Source organism: Paroedura picta, chromosome 10, assembly GCF_049243985.1.
Source record: "Paroedura picta isolate Pp20150507F chromosome 10, Ppicta_v3.0, whole genome shotgun sequence".
NCBI classification, from domain to species: Eukaryota; Metazoa; Chordata; class Lepidosauria; order Squamata; family Gekkonidae; genus Paroedura; species Paroedura picta.
Window position 1 is genome coordinate 43,349,079 of NC_135378.1, and position 15,953 is coordinate 43,365,031.

At 41.2% G+C, this 15,953-nt stretch overlaps 1 protein-coding gene and 1 long non-coding RNA gene across 2 annotated transcripts in view; one reads left to right on the top strand and one right to left on the bottom strand.

The window, feature by feature from the left end:
• Window positions 1-15,055, top strand: part of LOC143819732 (uncharacterized) — a 120,564-nt gene extending 105,509 nt beyond the window's left edge. The window contains exons 2-4 of the long non-coding RNA XR_013225069.1: window positions 7,372-7,535; window positions 9,698-9,758; window positions 14,304-15,055. This is a non-coding gene — a long non-coding RNA (uncharacterized LOC143819732). The remainder of the gene's footprint in view (window positions 1-7,371; window positions 7,536-9,697; window positions 9,759-14,303) is intronic.
• Window positions 1-15,953, bottom strand: part of LOC143819731 (uncharacterized) — a 130,015-nt gene that overhangs the window by 23,695 nt on the left and 90,367 nt on the right. The window lies entirely within an intron of this gene.

A 15,953-nucleotide genomic window follows, 5' to 3' on the forward strand; every position in this document is an offset into this window, starting at 1 on the left:
CTGGGGAGTTGGGACAGTCCCTTCTGTGCCATGTTGGTACTTGTAAGCAAGCTCTGCCTCTCCCCTGTTCTTACAAACATACCTTAACAAAGGCCTTGTTTTCTTATCAACTTCTCCCCCGCACACACTCAGAGTTCGACTATGGGCTCCCCTCTGTACTTACTAACCATGGTGCTCAGTGCCTCTGCAGGCCCCTGCCAGATAAACCTCTGTAGGGTTCCACTCAGGGGCTTTTTGCACGCCTTCAAAATCGCACAATGGTTGCCAATTGAAAACGCTACTGATTTGCCATTATGCACAACGTCGTTGACAATCTGCCACACACCTGAAACCGATCCGCAAAAAGCGCTTCCTTGTAGCGCTTTCAGGGAAATCCCCAAAAGTGGATTCACCCTCCGGAAAGCGCTACACTCCTGCAACCAATCTGCAACACTAGCGGGAAAGTTCTGTGCGTTACCGTTGTTGTGGTTTCTACAAAGTCCCTCCCCCTGGCTCTCTCCTCTGATCTTCTGGCGAAGCGATCGCCATTTTTTTTCTCCGAGCGAGCGAAGTTCAACCCACCAGCAAGCCTGTTTAGAGGCTTCCCCAGCTTCAGTCCCTCCCCAGAGCTGTTTAGTCACTAAGCACAAACAACAGAGAAGCCCGTTTGCTGATATATTTTCCCTTTATTTTTTACACTGTTTTCGGCCGAAAATCGGGCCCGTGAGGGGGGGGATTTTTTTTTTCACTTGAGGGGAGCGTGGCAATGATGAAATGACAGCTCAAACACACCTGCCAGCTGATGGGTCTCTCCGTTGCAACGAATCAACACAGATTCGTTGCAATGGGTGTGTTTAAAAAAAAAAAACCTTTCTTAAAGGGAAAGGGGCTGTTTGGGAGCATGCTAACGGCTGCCCATTGGCTGCTTGACGGCCAGGGGCGGGACGAGCTCGGCAATAGCGCTTCCTTTCTAGCAATTTTTGCTGAGACCGGAAGCTTGTGGGAAACGATAGAAACGCAACTGGATTCCACTACAAAGTCAGGTATGCATAATGACGAATTGCACTATTTTAAATGGCGATTTTTCATTCAGCAAACAATTTGCTACAAGGATCCCGGTGCGGAAAGCCCCTCAGACTGGCCAGATCCCATTATGGAAAATCACAAACTGGCATCAAAACTAATTATGAAATGCATACACTGAATAGAAAATATCATTATGGGGGAAAGGAATATGGCACCAAGCCAGCTTGGTGTAATGGGGGGGCAGCTTGATGTAGTGGTTAGTAAGCACTGCCATCTAATCTGGTGATCCAGGTTTGATTCTCCACATCCCACATGAAGCCAGCTGAGTGACCTTGGACTCACCACAGCACTGATAGGAGAAGGAAAAATATTGGCTGTGTTGAATACCATTGGTGTGCAGGTTCATAGTGGTGAATTGTCACTAAAATGTATAAATGTACTGAGATACTTCTGAGTTGCCCAGGTCTCAATTTGTGATACTTCTGAGTTGCCCAGGTCTCTGATGTGTGTCCAGGCTTTCTTCACTAAATATCCAAGGTCTGATTTTTTTATGCAGCTAAGGATCTTTTAGCAAAAGTTTCAAAGAGTAGCAGCCAGCAGGTGCAAGAAACAATTTACTGCTAATTCCTAGTGTGTTTCAAACTAGTGAGTTTTTTCTCATGGGAAAAATTAAAATATCGAAGCAATCCTTTAGTCCAAATGATTTCATTAGTTTGGACAAGTTTGCAGATAGCAGCTCCTTTGTGAATGGTGAAACAGAGCAGACTGCTATTCTCGAATGTTTTTTTTATTATTGAACAAATTGATGCACTTTGGTGTAATTCGGAAGAGAACAAATCAGAGTTAGAAAGTCTCTTCCATATTTTAATTTCCCCCCTGAGTGTCAGAACCAAGGTTCTGCCATTATTTGATGCTTCCTAACTGACCTTTGTGTAACCATCTTGGAATGCTTCTTTCCCACTGTACACTGTCTCCTTTCGATTTCACTGTCTAATTTGTAGAAGTAGCTACTGTATTCCAAGGTCAGCATTGCCACCTGTTATAGAATCATAGAATCATAGAATCATAGAGTTGGAAGGGGTCATACTGGTAATCTAGTCCAACCCCCTGCTCAACGCAGGATCAGCCCTAAGCATCCTAAAGCATCCAAGAAAAGTGTGTTGCTTGAAGACTGCCAGTGAGGGGGAGCTCACCACCTCCTTAGGCAGCCTATTCCACTGCTGAACTACTCTGACTGTGAAATTTTTTTTCCTGATATCTAGCCTATATCGTTGTACTTGTAGTTTAAACCCATTACTGCATGTCCTTTCCTCTGCAGCCAATGGGAACAGCATTATCTAGTCTGGCTAGTCTCCCTGCCTGGCACCTGCATTGGGGGGGGGGGGGGTATTGTGTCTGAGTGGGCTGGCACAGAGGCCTTTAAACCTGACTATGATCCTAGAGGTCCTGAAAAATCTCAATTTTTTTCAAGTTATTTCAGATGGCCAAAAAATACTCATTTATATCCAGCCAAAAGATTTTGTTGTTGTTGTTGTTGTTCAAGTATAACTGAATGTGTACTGGAAAAGCACAGACAAAAGGCCAGGTAGGGCCCTCAAAGGGCAAGTCAGCCAGTGAAGGACTGGAATTTTCAGTGGTAGGGAGAAAGACTCAAGCAATTTGGGTGCTCCGAGGGGGAACTGTTGAGGAGGAGGAGAAGGCTTTTCTGCACTTTGGTAAAAATAGCATTATGCCAGTTGGATGGCGTAACACTAAATATTGCACCTCCTGGCCACTCCTTACCTTTTTGCTGTCTCACTCTTTTCTGCCACCTTTTCACATTTCTCACCCTCCACAACTGCTGCTGGAAGTAGCGGAAGAGAGCAGCAGACGTTATACACTACTCTCTTCTGCCTGTCAATCAAGCCAATCTCCTTTCTCCATGTATTAAAGGAGCCATGATGCTGCTATTTAAAAAAAAAATCCATACTTCTACGTCTAAATGCCTATGCATAGGTGCATAGTGCTTTTTGAATGCTATCCCTTATAGAATCATAAGTCTTTAGATACTTTTAAGCATTAAGCTTTTTCATGATTTTTTTTTGGGGGGGGGACTTTAGAAAGACATGCTTTGTGTTACAACACACTGTCAAATAATTTTATTTCTGGCATCACCTGCATGCTTGTCCACCTATTCATTGCTCCAGGCTGTTCTCCATATTTAAAAAGCACTTCCCAACCCTCTAAGAAGGGAGGGGGAGGCGGTGCAAGGGCAGGACATTGGAGGTGGGGGTAGCGCTTCATTGCCTCCATAAATTTCTTTGGCTGGTTGTCTGATGGAGGATAGTATCTTTTTAGGTTGGTGAATCCATTTTTTGTGATTTACCAACTTGCACTTTAAAATGGCAGATATAGCAAGCAGTTCGCTGGCTGGGTGTGAGAGGTTGTTGATGTCATGTGGAGCAGCCAGAATATAGAGTCTTCAGAGGGTAAGTATGTTTATGGCATCCAGAAAAGTCCAGAGTCTTGAAATCACATGCTATTCCTTTCAAGAACTAAGCAGGAAGAATGCGGACTTGGGGGACTCCACACCAGCAGTTAGAGCCTAGAACATAACAAAGGACAAACAGCAGTGGCCGAGTATTGGGAATAGACATTAGAAGGCAATGGGAGGAGGGTCTAAAATAAATGATCCAGCCTATTAGTCATGGAAAGAGGCAGGGTTCTAGCATTCATATTGAGGACTGACTTTCTACTTTTTTTCAGGTTTTTTGTTTGTTTGTTTGTTTTGTTTTTGGTACATGCATTGAAACACTGCAGCACGTTAGCAGCCTCAAGGGGGCTGTGCAATCCCCCTTAAAATAAATTTCCTGCCCATCATGCTCCAACTGTGGGTTGGTCCTGGTGTATTTGTATTTGTATTTGTCTCATGCCATATTGGTTACTTCTTTTCCCATCTTTAAATACTCTCTCTGATTGGCTTTTCCTGAAAATTTTGAATTCCTTTAACCTGACTTGCATCACATACACAGCTCCAGCAGCATACTTGCTACTGCCAATGCCTTCATTAGAGATCAGACTGCAGAGAAAGAAAACAGGAAATGATTGGCTATTGGGATTAGGCTCCTAATGGGACTGATCATTTGTTTCAGTACAGAAGCCCTCTGGCACTGAAATGTTACAGTTTTTTGTTTAAGTTCAGCTCAAACCTGCTCTTTCTGGGTAAGTTTAGGGTAGCAATAAATGAGGTGGAAAAAATGTTCAGATTCCAAGCAAGAGTCTATCTCGCAGGTTTATTTTGCAAGGGAGGAGAGTATGGGGGAAAAAAAACTAGCTTAGGAAAGAACAGAGGGAAAATAAGGAAAGATTGGAACAGCATGGGGATGTTAATGAAGTTGTCTAGACACAAAGAAAACAAACCAGTACAACAAGGGGATGAAAATGGAACTTTAAGGCAATCATGTAAATGATAGAGTTTGTGTAATTCAGACTATGCTTATGTTACAGATACAGATACAGAAACCTTGATTGGCATTTAGGAATAAGATATGCAGAATATAATAATACAGTTATCATAAAACAGTGTTATTCAGCTTCACTAAGAACTTGGAATTAGTTCTAAAAACATTACCTAGAAAAATGCTGCAATTCAAGAAGTTTGTATAGGAGCAGAGCCATGAGTTGAAACAACCATTTCCACACAAGACCAGGACTGAAAGGTATGAATGTACCATCAGTACTTCGGTTAGGGTTTCAAATCACTGACCATTTCCACACAGAGGAGTAAAACACATGCTACTTCCTGCTTGCAAACACACAAAAGGAAACCACACATTTGCACGCTTCTTGACAGGAGACCATTCCCGCATTATCCCGCTGCCTCATCATGGCTTTTCCCTTCCCGACAAGGTGGCACAGAAGCCTCAAGCATGGACAACCCGCACTTCACTCCCGACTCCTCAGGTTGTCAATCAATGCAAGTCACCAATCCCTTCACAGTAGTTGTTTTGAAGACTCAAATTCCATCCCCCCCCCCCCAAGTCCCAAAATTAATTTTAAAAAATACACTTCCGTATTGCTATGGGGAAATGCCACAACAGTAAAACATTTTTTTAAAATGTTCACTTCCGGGTTGCTACAGGACCACGCAACAACAATAAAACATTTCTTTAGATCCCTTTTCGGGATATTTTGTATAATGGTCTCTCATTATGTTCGGGTAGATTTGTGATAGGCTGGTAACTGGACTCTGATGAGTGTGTGTTTACAATAAAGACTTAAAACACAGAGCATGGATGCCAAGCGAATAGGGAGATGGTTGCTTCATCACATGCCTCCCCTTCCTTCCCCATTAATACCCCCCACCAGAAAACACAACAATACAAAACCTTTAATGACATTCACAATATAAAACAATATACAAAATGGTTCTGTCATACAAGTATAAAAAACTGTGAGGAAAGTTACAACAGGCAAGGGAGCAGCAAATTCAAAAAGATGAAGCCAGTGACGTTTACTTCTTTACCCTATGGGACATTACTTTAGATAAAAACTTGGCTACCAATTCAGTGGTCTCCGAGCAATTATCAATAAGCAGCAATTCAAGAGCCCTGTCATCTGAGACATCAGGGAAGTCAGAATGTTTGTTGTTATACAACTCACATCACAGAATGATATGGCAAACTGAGCCTGGTTCTGTATGGCAATACCTGCAAATTCTTTCATTGTGGGGAATTCTCCTATACCTGCCTTCAACCATTGCAGAAGGAAATACGTTTAGTCTGGCTAACATAAACGCTCTGCGGTTTGAAGGTATTATAAGGTTGGAAAAATAGTGTGCCATAGTGTTTGGGGTCTAGGATAGACCAAAAGCTTGTGGGGAGCACGGTCCCCCTGCACCAGCATAAATTAACTGGAGATCAATATCCTGGATTCTTCTTTGGATAGTTTGAAAAATATGATCCTCTCCAGAGTTAGCTAAAGAATCAAGGATTTAATTTTCAAGGCAATGGCCTGAGACCATTTCGAAGTATAATGGTCAGATGGAAGAAGTGCAAGGAGACTATTTGGCGGAGGACTAAAGAAAAGATGGAGCCAGTATTTGATGGATAAAGTCCAAGCACGTGATTTGATAGTGTGTAGATCCAGCTCGGCACATAAAGTAAAATAGGTTACCGAATTCGGTAAGCCTAAAATTCTGCGGTAAAAGGTTGCAGTCATACAGTCAGCTTCTTTATTCAGAGACTGGATACATACAGGAATCCCAAAGAGCAGTCGAGGGATCACGGAGGCTTGAAAAACCTGGAGCCACAGGCACGTATTGGTTGCCCTTCTGGAAGTGGAAGCGATTAATAGCCTGTGATTTATTCTTGGCCAAGGAAAGAAGACACCAGAAAACACAAAAAGCATTGTGTTTTAGCTACACAATCCCAATATTACCATGCACAATGAAGAGAACATTTTATGTATACATAGGGCACATCACTTTGCAGTCCTGTAGCAAGGCGGACCGCACCATTTAAAAATATATATATCCAGAAATGGAGAGGGGAGGGCAGGTGTGAGGGTGGGCAAAACACTACCATGACCGAAATAAATGTATCTGAACACTACCAAGACTGTCATGTGTTTCTCTCTTCAGACGGACTTGCCACTGTTTGTGCCCTGATTTGCAGTGCAATAAGAAAAGGAAATAGGGTTTTTTGTGATTTCCATCATCATGGAGCAAACCAGACAAAAACTTGCACCAGCCTTGGGTTGCACCAGCCGTCGGGTCCTGCACAGCAGTGGGTTGCTGCCAACGTCATGTGCAGCACTAAAACCCATAAGCAATGAAAGGCTGTGCAGGAGCAAATTCCTCATATGGAAATGGTTACTTAGTTGAAGAGAACAATTGTTCCCATGAAAAAGGTGATTGTCTCTTTGGCACTAGGAATTACTGTGGTAAAATAGCAAAACAAACTCCATTTGTCCATACTGCTCACCTGAGATACAACATATATATTCTTTGAGTCTGATGCAAACAGGCTATTTAGGAAGCACACACAATATTCCCCTATACATGAAGGCATTTGCATTTGCATTCAGTTCACTGGGGTGTTTGTATCTTTGTATGCAGGAGCATGCTAAGACTATACTGAGAGGGACAAGAATGAGCATGCCCCACTAGGTTCTGTAGGTATAGTGTAGCTTTGGCTCAGGACTTGGGAGTACAGAAACATTTCCACTTCTTACTTTTCACCTGAAATTACTTTTTAAATAAGTACTTCAAGAAATATAGCATTGTCTATACAAGCTGGCAGAGAGATAAATCTGATGCACCTCTGCAGCAACTGGCAATATTCTTCATTTTTCTTTTTAAAAAATTAATGTCATTTTTCTCCACAGTTTTTCACAATAAAAGATTTCAGTGAAAGAAGGAAAAAAGGATGAAACTTTTCCTGCAGAGTCATTTCAGTAAGAACAGATTTCTTACCAAATCCTTGCTATTACCTGCTCTCCCTGCAACAAAGCCAAGTACCATTCCCTCCAACATGAGAAAGAAGCTGCAAGTAAGATTACAATATATAGCATAAGCATATTCAATGTTTATTATTATTTATTTAAATCATTTGCATGATGATCCAATTGGGGTGAAGTATAAAAGGTGGCAAACAATATGAAAATACATTAAAGTCAACTCTAAAATACATACTCTGTTCTTGTTCAGGCATTTGAGTGCCTATGTGCCAAAACATGTGAATACATATTTTAAAAGTCCCAAATTGATGAAAATTGATCCCTGGGTTTAGATGATACATACAGACTCCTAGCTTGAAGAGCAGAAAAAAATAAATTTAACTACAGAGAGTGCAAATCCTTTATTGCTACCCCACCCCCAAGAACATTATGTGCGTGTATGATGTGTATATATATAGTGTGTGTTTGTATAAATACAAATATCCAGCAACTAACAACAATCAAATATCCAGCTTCTTGGGAATGATATTGATCTAAGAAGATAAATTAACCTGCCTGGGGAGGGAATTCTGTAATCTTGGTACCATAACCAAGATGGTCTCTCTCAGGGTGCCATTCAACTAGCCTTATATGATGGGATACACAAAGTAGGGCTCCTGAAGATGGCCATAATGTAAATGCAGTGCATATACAGTATGCATATAGAGCTTACCTACTAGAGGTTTTCCAGCATACAAACAAATACTGACTGAAAACTCAATCAAAGGACCAGTAAAGCAGGAGTCAATTGGGATGAGTTCATATAACTTCGAGAATACCATGATAGCTAAAGAGATTATTCTTTCTCACCTCCCACCAAATCTCCACCTTTTCTGATTGCTTTCACCATACATATGTTCCTGATGTGACAAGATGTGATATTTTAAGGGAAGGGTTGAAAAAGGGATTCCTACCTCTATAGTAGCACCATTTTGAACAATGTTTAAAACTTTCCTGCAGCCTAAGGAGGCTTTTTACAGTTTAATAGTCTCCATCATTGGAGGAAGTTACAAGAGTTGTTAGGCTGGAGTATGTTTTCTTGGAAGATGGATGGATCCATTATATCTGTATGTTCCTTTGTGCATGGAGAACTCTCTCCACTAGGCTTGATTCAAATTCCACACCTCTGCCAACTTGATGTAGTAGTTAAAAGTTATAACCTGTGTTTGATTTCCAATTCCTCCACATGCAGCCAGCTGTGTCATCTTGGGTCCTACCTGTCCTCAGACCACTTGGCCATAGTGATCCATGCAACGGTCACTTCCAGATTAGACTACTGTAACTCGCTCTACGCGGGCCTGCCATTGTCTGACCTGGAAGTTACAGCTGGTACAAAATGTGGCTGCCAGGGTCCTCACTGAAACATCATGGAGGGCCTATATGCATCCGGTGCTTCGACATCTGCACTGGTTACCAGTTTGTTTCCAGATCAAGTTCAAGGTCTTGGTTTTGACCTTTAAGGCTATACACGGTCTGGGTCATGTTTACCTGCGGGACCGTTTGGTTGCTTATGCCCCCCGCAGGGCTCTTCGCTCTGTGGGTATGAACTTACTGGTTGTCCCGGGCCCACAGGACACTCGCCTGGCCTTGACCAGGGCCAGGGCCTTTTCAGTCCTGGCCCCAACCTGGCGGAATGAGTTCCCAGAAGAGCTAAGGGCCCCATCAGAGTTGTCAACTTTCCACAGAGCCTGCAAGATGGAGCTCTTCCGCCAGGCATATGGTTGAGGCCAGGGCGGGCCCCAATATTCAATCTGAGATCCCCCATGTCCATCAGTCCATCTGTCAATAAATATATCTGTCTCCCCACTCTCACCAGTAAGACAGTCAGAAAGCTGGCCTTGGCTGGTCGAGAGGGTGAGTTTAGTTAGTTTTTTTGCTTGCCGTCTTGTCACCTTTAGAAATTGTAATTATAGGTTTTTATGGGTTTTATTGTGTTTTTATTCTTTTATTATGTGAACTGCCGTGAGCCCAATCAGGAATGGTGGCATATAAATTTAAATAAATGAATGAATGAATGAATGAATGAATGAATGAATGAATGAATGAATGAATGAATGAATGAATGAATGAATGAATAAAAGCAACTGAGTAAAATAACTGAGGAAATAGAATGGAGCCAGCAAAAAATTAAATTGGTAACATTGGCTCAATCATGCCAGGTTTCTGTGAACAGTCAGGCCAGATACGATCATTCTCTCTTATATTTATAACACAGGATTACCAGTTTGGCTGATTCAGCATAAAAGATCAGAAGCCCATTTTGAATTTAAAAGCAGGTAAGTTTAAAAGGAGTTGGACCAACATAAGATTTATTAATAGCCCCCATTGCTTCTACCCCAGCAAGGGGGTTGTGAAGAAACTAAGTGAAAATGGCCTGTATACTGTATCAAAATATATTTCCTGACAACTGTACATTTCAGAATGTCAGACTAAATATAAATTCTTGTTCCTTTCTTCTATTGAAATTTATCCAAAGAGTTTAGGGGATTCAGTTTTACTGTGGCATAAGCAAAGAGAAATATGAAGCAATGTGAAAACCTTCATAATTTCCTCTGTACACTTTTGGCATTACTAATTCTTCTTGGGAAAACCAGGATAACATTTACAGAACTAATTATCATCTAAATAATGATCTTCTTGTGGTGAGTGGATTAAAAGGGGTAACTTGATTCCACAGTTATTGGGTTTAAATTTCATAGAATACCATTTGTGAGTGCTGCTCAGATTTGCTGATAGAGGTAGAGATAAAAAAAATTACATTTATCCTACAGATTATATGATGAATGCTAAAAAATTGGGCATATATTTTTTTGAGATTCCTCTGCAGCTTTCGCGATACTTACTCTCATCTGATTAAAAACCAATATCGCTCAAAATTAGCTTTTGTTCTGCAAGTAAACTAGAGCAGTCATTTTTCAATAGCTTGTGCTGTATTATTAGTTAGAAATTGTCAATGCTCTAGAGATATGCCACACTATTGTTACTGGATGTCAGTCACTGGGATGATAATGAGAAGCAAGAAATTGAAGATAGTAAAAGAAAGGAAAGGAAATGCTTAAGAATCACCTAGCATTACTGTGGTTAGAAAACTAAAAGCATCGTTGGGAAGATTACAAAGACAAAATATATGGGGATTTATAACCTTGACAAAATTAGCACATTATTTAAATCTATGAGCCATCTAAAAGCAAATTTAAGTATTTTGCATGATAGAAAAAAAGGTGGAGAGTAATGAGGATGTTATCTTGCTTCAGAAGAAATGTTGTTTTCTGGGGAAACAAAACAGAGAAATTCTAAATAATGAACTACTCACAGTAATACAGTAATCAATTAATATCCAGGTGACATTTGCCTGCAGGGCTAAATCATAGTTGGGATACTTCCAGTGGCACTTGAATCTACTAAAGGGGTGGTTAAAAAGGGACAAAGGTATTTATAAGTCAGCAAGTGGGGAAGCCATCAAAGCCACCAGCATCCATTCCTGTGGTCATAGTCCCCTATCCAAGACCTATTGTGGCACTAGCCATAATCCCCTTTCCTGTCATACACATTCAGAGTAAGAGCTATTTGATGCAGGAAACATGACTGAGAAAGTCACCTTGTAGAATGGCAATCATACTGTATTTGATTATATTTAATTATCTAGTTATCCTAGACTATCAAAGTAGACTGTCCCCGAGAAACTCTTACAAAGTCCAATTTCATGTTTGGTTTAATGTTGACATTGACAGAACTGAATGGAAGATTAGGGGGGGATGGTTGACTAGTACCTTGTAAGATCTATAAACTCTCTCTTGAACTCACAAAGGCACACAGATATTTATTTGTCATTTGCTTTCTGCAACTGCTTCTCCTCTGAAGTCACATCCCCCACTTGTCCCATCCCCAGGTCAGGGTGGTTAAGTCCCAGATATTCACAGAGCCACCAAGGCAGCTTAACAAAGTAAAACATATGTGATAAAATCAAGATGTTTTAAATTGCCAGATAGTCAAATTTGAAAGATATTTTAAGGGATTGCAGTCCCTTTAAATGCCTTTTGGATAAACTCACCATTTGCAGGAGGTGTTCAAGGGGACAGTGAGCCCTTTAAACACCTTGAGAGTTTACACATGGCTTGCAAAAGGCATTTAAAAAAACAGCATTCCCTTTAGATTACTTTTTCCACCTCCATTGAAACCAATCTTTGTGGCCTCATAGCATTGGACCCCCTAATCCAATTTTTTTGAAACTTGGAGGGGCAAGGGGAGGTAAAACATCTCCCCAGATTCCTCAAGATCAATTATCTAATATTCTCCAATTATCTAATATTCCCATTAACTTTAACGGTCCTCATAGGGTTTAATGAAGCCAAAAAAATTCTGCATTCCCAAATATTTACCAAAATCAAATACCATACCAGGATTGGAATGTAGGAATACTGGGAAATACCAAGGTTTTGGGGTTCAATATACCCGAACCAGAAAAATGATGGGGGGGGGGTGTTGCACACCCCTAGTCAAGAAAAGGAGTGGTCTCTGATAGAATGGCAAACAGAAAAAATGAAGTTTTTACCTGCTGGCAGAAGATGGCCAAAAAGGGACAGACAAATCTTCCTGGGGAACGAGTTCCAGAGCTTCGGTGCCATCACCAAGGAGGCCCTCATCCAGGTGAAAGGTGAAGGTATCCCCTGTGCAAGCACCGAGTCATGTCTGACCCTTGGGGTGATGCCCTCTAGCGGTTTCCTGGCAGAATCAATACAGGGTGGTTTGCCTTTCCCTTCCTCAGTCATTACCGTTTTACCCCCCAGCAAGCTTGGTACTCATTTTATCGATCTCGGAAAAATGGAAGGCTGAGTCAACCTTGAGCCAGCTGCTGGGATCCAACTCCCAGCCTCATGGTCAGAGCTTCAGACAACATGTTGGCTGCCTTACCACCCTGCATCACAAGAGGCTCATCCAGGTTACCACCTGCCTAATCTCAGAAGGTAGAGACACACTGCAGTAGTTGGGCAGGTTCATAAGGGACTAGCCAATCCTTCATATATGTTGGTCTATATAATACTTTGAAGTTCAAAAGTAGTACCTTGAATTGCCCTGAAAACAAATTGGATGCCTGTATCAGTGGGCCAAGACTGGGGTGATATGGTCCCTATGACCCACTCTAGTAAATGGCTGCAGCATTCAGTACCAATTAAAGTCGAACACTTCTCAAGGGAAGCCCCACATAGAGACTATTGTGGTAATCTAATCAAGATGTAACCCAGCTTTTCTCAGCCTTTTTTTACTGTGGAGAAACCCTTGAAACATTTTGCAGGCTTCAAGTAACCCTAGAAGTGATGTCAGCATGCCACATCTTCCTGTCACATGTCACCAGAAGTGATATCACTCAGATACTCCTACCAAAAGCAACATCATGCTCTATTGCCCCTACCTCCCCAATGCCACAAATGAGTCAGTGGCCTACTCTGCTGGGCTGAGAATAAAGCTGGGGCAGGCTTCTGCCGATTCATCACCCCCTGCCACTCCCACAATGAAGCTAAATTAAAATGAGAGTACTTACCTCTCTGGATTCCAGTCACTACCATGTGCAATGAGCCTTGGCTAACAAAGATTTTTATGACTGGGGCCCTTCTCTTTCCATCCCCTCTAGGTCCATCATGGGTCATTTGGGGAGGGGGGTGTGGGTTAACATAACCCTATATGTTCATATCACCCGATACTTTTTAAAAAATGTCTTTGAAATATATCGTGTTATTTCAGGGATTATATTTGCCTGTGTTTTTGGCTTGAAAAATAAATGTGAGCATTCAGTACAACCTAATTTTAAAATAATATCTACTCCCACTTGTTACAAATGTGGTTTTTGGCTTTATGACAAATGCATTCTGTTTTAAAAGAATACAAACCAATATGTTTCCCTGACTTGTTATGTAAACTGCATGTAAATGCATTCCTCAATGAGATTATTTTTCAAAAATGATTACTTGTAGCTATGTTCAAGATGATAAATCATCCGCAATGTGACAATCGGTTGTGAAAATTAACTGGCTATCATCTCATCATCAATAAAGGTTCTAGGAGCCGAAGTGTCTCAGCACTAGGAAGCATAGCTGTGTTGATCGATATTTGCTCACTGGTACATATCTTTTCCTTCACCACTTTCTCAAAGCAAAATCTGAAGGTTTCCATAGTTCTTCCAAAAGATTTATTAGCTTATCTTTCACAGGCCAGTGTGAGTTTGATTAGTTTTTGAGCAGATGAGGGTTAAATAACAAACAGGCTTGTTCAAATACTTTTATGGGTCCAATCATACCTCCTGAAATATAGACCTGGTATACATTATTTATGCGATAATAGTCAGGGTCATGCTGCCAAGCCATTTCTGAGAGCCTCGCTCAACAATAATAAAAAAGAGGCATTAAATAATTCAGATGTCATTGAAGAAAAATTGGAGGACTTGTTGGGCAAATATCAAAGCAATCTAAATCTAGTGTGTATAGAAGACATATTGGGCAATGGCGAGGGCATGGTTATTATTTTGCAAACATTTTGCTTGCATTGCAAAGTTTGAGACACTGCTGCCTGTGAAATGAAAGGCCTTCCACTTTACTATGTCCCTCATCCACATTCCAGCATTTCCATTTTTACCCACAATATTTATAATTCTTTTTCAACCGACTGAGACATTCTGCTACTCTTTTACCTTAATGTGGGGGGAAGGATCCATTACCTCTATTCATTTTGGAGGATTTGCAACATAGTTCAATAAAATATCGCACGGGTTGAATAGCTGTGTAATCCTGTACAATAATGCTAATGTAAATGAACTATATTTTCTACAGCTCTGCAGTCAAAAGTATGATCCAGACATCCTTAATAGGATTGCAGCAGAGAAGCAGATACAGAAACTGTCAAACCGCTTGATGACAATTTTCCCTAACCTCCAAATGAAGATGGGTATTGTCAGAATCCTTTGGGACCACCACCAATCCGCCCTTATCGCTATGTCTGCAAATTTGCTGGCCCTTATGGTTCATTGATGAACACTGCAAAACCACAGATGAGGAAGGGATCTTGAGCCTAAATGGGACTCCCCATTTATGCATTATGTTGAAAATTATCCAAAAGAAGGGGGATCCCAAAACAGCCTGAGGAGGAGGACTAACTATGTCCCAGGAGGATCGGAGTTCAATCACATTGGAATGTCATTGAAATGTATAAGGTGGGGGAGGAGAAATAAAATTACTTAACCCCTGACAGCTTATAGAATCCTGGAGAAGATTCACAGGGGTGGGGTAGAGTTTCCAGTTGCTACTGCTATTTAGGAGTGCTCAAACACAGGCAGTTTGGCTTCCAAATACAGATTTGTTTTCTCAATAATCCCTTTGATAATTCATCAATTTATTTGTGGGAATTCAGCATGTTATTTCACTGCATTTCTTAGTAACCATGCCGTATGGTACAACTGGCTTTTTGCATTTGTATCTTCTCTTCCAGCCTGATTGAGTTCTACCTATCCTCCCCCTGGTTGTATAACTGCTCCAGGCAGCTGGTAGTCATTTAAAGAGACAGTTCAATTGCTTACAAATCATATAAATTAGTCATTAATCAATACTGTGTTTCAATAAATTCCTACCATTTAGTGTCCATGAAAGTAGTCTTTATTGATACTAATGTCAGCTGATCAGTTTGTATCATAATCAGTTTGGGGAAAACCACATTCAAACGTACACATGTGTGTAGCAAAATTTGCATCAGGAAGAGAGTGCAACATCTTAAAGGGAGCAGGAGTTCCCTACCATGCCTCCGACACCCTCTTGCAAGGTTAGTTGTGGACTTCAGAGTGTTCAGCTGCATTTTTCCTCCCAAATATAAGACACTGGGATTTCATTCTAAAAATACCATACTGTATCTCTGTACCTTAAGACCCTCTTTGTGGCACAGAGTGGTAAGGCAGCATACATGCAGTCTGAAAGCTCTGCCCATGAGGCTGGGAGTTCAATCCCAGCAGCCAGCTCAAGGATGACTCAGCCTTCCATCCTTTCGAGGTCGGTAAAATGAGAACCCAGCTTGCTGGGGGGTAAGCGGTAATGATTGGGGAAGGCACTGGCAAACCACCCCGTATTGAGTCTGCCAAGAAAACACTAGAGGGCGTCACCCCAAGGATCAGACATGACCCGGTGCTTGCACAGGGGATACCTTTACCTTTTTTTATGTCTGTACCTCCCTCATTTTCAACATGGAAATCATGAAGCATAACAAAGAAATCTTCAGTTTATAAACACTTTCTTTCAACCATTTCCAGTATGAACTTGGAAAATAATTAACTTCTCCATTCTTTCTTGCCACTTTAAAGTTTATTGCCACAGCATCCAAGTGGAATAATGTAACTCAAATTTATCAGTGTTTAGAATGTGGCAGGCTTGACAAGAACAAATGACAGAAAAGGCTCAAGTGTCTTCTTTCATAACTGGCAGACCCTTTGAAAGTTT